At 37.5% G+C, this 6,094-nt stretch overlaps 1 long non-coding RNA gene across 1 annotated transcript; it reads left to right on the plus strand.

Moving 5' to 3' along the window:
- On the plus strand, positions 7-2,919 carry LOC109225858. The gene is made up of 2 exons (XR_002067996.1): positions 7-585; positions 2,655-2,919. It is a non-coding gene; the product is annotated as an uncharacterized LOC109225858 (long non-coding RNA).

Raw genomic sequence — 6,094 nt, forward strand, 5'->3', positions numbered from 1 at the left:
ATCTGGATTCCATCGTCTTCCTTATTAAAAAACCTTAGAGGACCCTTAAACACAACACAGCACCCGCCGCTGAGCACAAACGATTCCCTTCCCCATCGGATTTGGAGCTTTTGCTCCTTCACGTTTCAAGACCCCCTCAAGCTTCTTCTTCAAAAATGAAAGCCAAAAAAAGAACCTTATGAGCTTAAAGACGATCAGCTTCATCGGTTTGAACCATTGTTAAAGTCAAACTCCTTCTTCGCTCGCTGGATCTGGTCGCTGGCGGTGGCTTGGCGATGATGATCTCCGAGGAGCCATGAAAACTGGTCAGAAGCTCTGATAAGAGCTCAAAAATCCAGCTCTTTTGCCCAACTCCTCACCTCCAAAACAGTCTCTGAAAATAGCTAAAGTGTCTTAATCAAGTCGAGTCTCTCGTTGGTTCAAAGTCGAGTTGGGTCTGTTCAGTTTTGTTCGAGATTCCGGCGAGGTTCCGGCCCTACTATGTTTTCTGTTCGAGTTTGAGTCGGGATAGTCGAGGTTCGTGAGGTCTTCGGCGAGCCGGACTCCAGTCAGATTCCTTTTCTTTATCTCATTCGATTTCCTAAGGTTCTATTTCTTTTTTTTTTTAAGATATCTGTTGCTTTTTGTTTCCATGACAAAGTTTGTCAATTCATGAAAGTTTTAGGTTGCAATGATGCTCTTGTTATGATGTGGTTGAATTTAGTTTTATTGATTTCATAAAACATATATTCTGGTCAAATATGATTTTAAAAAAAAGGGAACGAATTAGAATGATTCAAACGGGTTTGAATTTGGCCCTTGGGTTGGACTAAAAACGTTACCAAAACAAATTAGCAGTTCCTTTGAATTATGAGCATAGGCTTTGTTGTAGTCAAGGGAAGTCTTGATAGATTTAGGTTAACAGAGAAATCTAAGCAATTGGTATTGAGGAAAGCATGGCAAAAGAATGAGTGTCTGCTTTAGTGCAGCAACATTTTGGTTGTGAAAAGCATATTCGACAGTGTGTTTGTTGAATTCTAGACTAGATGTTATCTGATTGTGGTTTTAAAATCCGGGTGTACATTTCATGCGACCCGGTTCAAATTTCCAATAGGGTTAAATGGAGCGTGTCGTGAATCACGGGTGCATTTCATGTAGCGGGGTTTGCGATGTGTTTTAAATAACCTTGAAATAATTCCTTTAATAATTAAAAGCGATTTTAAAGTTAAAAATGCACGTAGGTTTAAAATGTGTAATTAATCAGATAATTAGGCCAATGTAATAGTTGAGCGACCGTGCTAGAACCACGGAACCCGGGAATGCCTAACACCTTCTCCCGGGTTAACAGAATTCCTTACCTGGATTTCTGTGTTCGCGGACTATAAAACAGAGTCAAACATTCCTCGATTCGGGATTCTAAACCGGTAACTTGGTACACCATAAATTATCCCAAGTGGCGACTCTGATCTTAAATAAATAATCCCGTTTCGATTGTCACTTAAATTGGAAAAAACTCCATTATACCCTTCCAGGGGTAGGAAAAAGGAGGTGTGACACCTCTGGCGACTCTGCTGGGGAAAAGAACCCAGAACCTCCGGTTCAGGGTTCAGAATTAGAGCTTAGAATAATTGTTATAGTTGGCTTTATTTATTATCTGATTTTTATATGTTTGAGCCTAATGTGCTAATTGTTGCTTTTTACCGCTTTGATATTGTTTGGACTGTATATAGTTGTTACGAAACCCTTCTTCTCTCTGAGTCTTCTAAATCATCTGGGAAGAGTGCACTTCGTGTACCTTCTCTTCTGTTAGAGTCATATCCCAATTTTAGAATGAGGTTCGGACAAGTTGCAAAGTCGGTGAAGCTTCTGTATTCCCGGTACGCTGCCCCCCTCGGCTCGAGCTGTCCACTCGGGTAAGCCAGGTCTAGAACAAATAAACTCAGGTTTTTAAACCTAGAATAACATAGCCTCATGCTGGATCCCTAATAAGAACGCTTGTTTGCATCATGTGCATTTGACTTTGGGGACTCAACACAGGGGTTGGGTCCGTCTAGGACAGGTGAATCCAAAATAACAGACCATCTTGATGCATCCTATGTGCTACATGTTGCATTTTTTAAGGGTAAAATGGTCATTTGGCGGACCAATGATAGTTGAGGGCAAATGAAAAAAAAAGAAAAAAAATGAGAATGAAAAGAGGGTTAAGTGTGAAAATAAAGCAAGTAGGGCCCAGTTATGTTTTCTTTCACATTTTTTAGAAAAAGACAAAAAAAAAAACATGAAAAATCGAAAAAAAAAAGATTTTGCACTTTCCCATTTTCTTCCAAAAAAAAGGAAAAAAAATCCAAAAAAGAGTTTACATGTTTCATCATTTTTCAAAAAAAGACAAAAATATATTTTCTCTAAATTAGTTAGTTTTTTTAATTCTTGCCCGTATCCAATCTTCCCGAACTACGCATACCTGATTCTCGTCTTTCAGGGCGTGATACGTAGGCAACCCACATAGGGTCCGGTCTTCCTAGCAAATCTTAGGTTCTTGGCTTTGCAGGGCTTAGCCAAATTTTGTACTTCTAGCCACCTTTTGGCCAAATAAGCCATTTTGCAAAAATAGCCTCAATCATGTCTTGCATGCGTCTAATAGGGAGTGTTATTATCTCACATAGTGTTGGTTAAAGTTTTCTCATACAGGTGTTGTCTATTTACCGGATTTTGAGCATGGCAGACACCCCGGGACCATCCAGTCAGGATCGCTCATCCAGGAGTTGCTTAAGGAGGTTTTTCTTTTGTTGAGTCTATTTTTCTTTTATGTCACCTTTTACATTCTACTTTTGTACAGTAATGTCGAGTCTTTGTTATGGTATTTCCTATTTTGTATGTGAAAAAAAATGTGTAATAAATCAAAAATCCAAAAAAAAGAGATTTTACGTTTTTATATTTCTATTAGATGTTCTCTTTAGAATACTAACTCTAGAAGTTCAAAAAAAATCCTTTGTGGTTTTCCTTAGGAAATTAATATCTAGAACTTAAAATAAAAATTGCTTTTATATTTTCTTTAGTATATTAAGACTAAAAATCCAAAAAAAGAAAAGAAAAGAGTTCTTTTTTTAGTACCTCTTTAAAAGTTTTCTTTTAAGATATTAATTCCAAAAATCCAAAAAGATTTTCTTTTGAGGTTCTTCTTTGGGAAATTAATAAAAAATGAAAAGAAAATCTTTTTCTTTTTACTACAACTTTAGGACATTGCACGTAGAAGAAAAAATAACATACTTTATTTTTGGTTTATCTTTAGAGTTTTTTCCTTAGGTAATCAAAAACTGAATCCAAAAATATTTTTTTATCTTGTTCATTTCTCTTTACGAAATCTTTCTTCACGGATATCAAGTGAAAATCAAAATATATTTCTTTGGTTTATTTTTTAGATTTCCTTCTTATAAAAAAGAATCAAAAAAAAAAAATTCTCTTGTAGGGTTTTTTCCTGAATAATTCCCATAGAGTATTTGTTTCAAAAAAAAAAAAAAGAGGAAAAAATATTTGCTCGTTTAAGCTTGAGTTTAGAATAGGATATAGAACATTAAGTCTATAAAATTCAACAAAAAAAAGGTTTTGCTTCTTTTATTTCCCTTTTCTCGCTAGTGTAATCATTAAGGTAAAAACAGAAAAAAAGGAAAAAAAAAAGAAAAAGAGAACGTTAGTTTGTTTACTTTGTTCCCGATCTTCCCGAACTACGCAAAGATCTGATTCATGCAGCGTCGTGATACGTAGGCAACCTACATAGGGTTCGATCGAATCATTTTTTTTATTAAAAGAAAAAAATCAAAAAAAAAGAAGTAAAAAAAAGAAAGAGAAAAGAAAAAAAAGAGGGTGAAGTTGTGGGACGTGAGAAATGAGAGGAAAGAAAAGAGTGATAATTAGAAAGAAAAAAAGGAAGGAAAATGAGCAAGCCAAGAAGTGCTAGAAAAGAGATGATTGAAATGAACAAAATTGGGATGATGCCAAATGACCTTGTGACCTCGAAGTCATTCTAGAACCGTTAATTGTTGCTAGGTGCATTGCACGCAATGTGATATTATTACCTGATAAATGCCCTAACGCTAACATGTTGGCTCTATTTTGCTCCTCCTTGTTATCCTTGTTATTAATCACAGGAAGGTGGTTAGTTTGTGGTATTTGGGCGAGTCATCCATACACGCTAGGTCAAACAGCAAAACAGCCATGACTAGTAAGGGATCGGACATAGGTGTTGTGGAATCGGAATTTGAGTTGAAAGAAGAGGCCCGAAGGTTGAAACGCCAGATAATAGAGATGTACCAGGCTTGGATTAGTGGGCATCCTCTACCCTCATTCCCCACCAACTACATTGAAAATCTTGCTTCCGTCCTACTACCATCACAATCCCAGATTCCCAATGCTGTTAATCTCTCCCCACAACATGCCCCAGGCTTTACCCCTTGCCACAACTACCCTGGCACCTTGTCCCAGCCTTTTCATGCTCCACCCGCCAATATAGTTTCATATCGCGCGTCATTAACTAGTCCCGTTTTTGCAGCTCCTCCCCATGCCACCATCCCTCTATCTTCTAGTGAAACCTTGTTCAAAGTTCCTGATGCCCAATCCTACGCTACAAAACCAACTTTCAAGACCTCGGATCCATACTGTTGCACTCCTCATTTCGGTCCTCCCGTTGAAATTAAAAAACCCGCTAAGATTGTGGAGCAAGATGAGGTATCTAGAAAACGTGTGATGTTTGTAAAAGGGTCTTCGAACGGGGTCGGGGCAAGTCGGAAAAAGCCAAAGTTGGTGGTACCAGGGATGCCAAGCAAGCCTGTTGTAGTTGTGAAAGGGTCTCCCATTACCCCTGTTGCTATTAAATCAGTGACTCAGTTCCCAGCCTCTGATGCTCATACTTTACCTTCTAACAGTTTAGGCACCAAGCTACATACTCCACTATATATTTCTTCATTATCCTCCACCAATAGTATTGCCTCAAATCCTTGTATTCCCGAATGAATGGAATACTACAAATTGTGGGCCTCCTCTAGAATCAGCTCATGCAATCCATCCACATTGGGTACTGATCGGCCCTGCATCTGCAATACCCCATCATCTCCAATAGAAATTTCAATGGCATCGATGTGTTGTACCGTGTCCTTAACAAGCAAATGGGGGTCGTCATACTGATGCTCTCTGATGCGCTAATATAAGAAAAATCGAGAAACCACGCAAGCAAGAACTCGACTAGGCTGAGAAATATCCAATCGAACAAACTGATTAGCCAAGGCCTGAACATCCAGGGCTAGTGGCCTCTCTTTTACGGGTAGATATGTCAAAATGCCCAAACTCTCCGCCTATCTACTCAAGGCATTGACCACCACAATGTCCTTCCCGAATAAAGTGAACAATGCCAATATTTCCACAACAAGTAGCCCTTGGATCGATCATAATATTTTCAATAATCTCAATAACAACAAGATGAATGAGGAATATTCAACAAGGAATGATCGTCAACAATTAACAGCTTCACCTCAAAATGATAACGACTTTTACAACTTCAATACCAATAACTCAACAAGAAGAAACTCCACGATTTACAACTTCAAGTAAGAGTAATTCAATAATAAAGAGGTAACAAGACAATAAGGAAAGTAACAACTTCAATTAAAACATGTGAGATAAAATATAACAAGTAAGAGGTACAACAAGTGCTAACAATGTCTAATAAGGCATGTAAGAGTGGACTAACATATGTAAGAGTAGACTAACAATGAAAGATGTAACATATTATGAAAATTCAATTAAAAGGCATGGAAATAGTATATATAACCTAAATCAATAAAATACCACATATAGCCCGTGTACACACTCGTCACCTCGTGTACACGTCTTCCACATAACACAAATAGCACAATCAACCCAAATCCTAAGGGGTAGTTCCCCCACACAAAGTTAGGCAAGATACTTACTTCAACTAGGCCAAATCAACCCTCGAATATATCTTTTCCTCTAAAATTCACCTGACAGGGCTCAAATGTAACAAAAATGACTTATTATCATTAGACAATGCAAGAGAAATTAATTACAATAAATAAAGTTATGTTGTTTACTCTTTTCCCAAGAG

The sequence above is a fragment of the Nicotiana attenuata genome, chromosome 5, assembly GCF_001879085.1.
Source record: "Nicotiana attenuata strain UT chromosome 5, NIATTr2, whole genome shotgun sequence".
NCBI lineage: Eukaryota > Viridiplantae > Streptophyta > Magnoliopsida > Solanales > Solanaceae > Nicotiana > Nicotiana attenuata.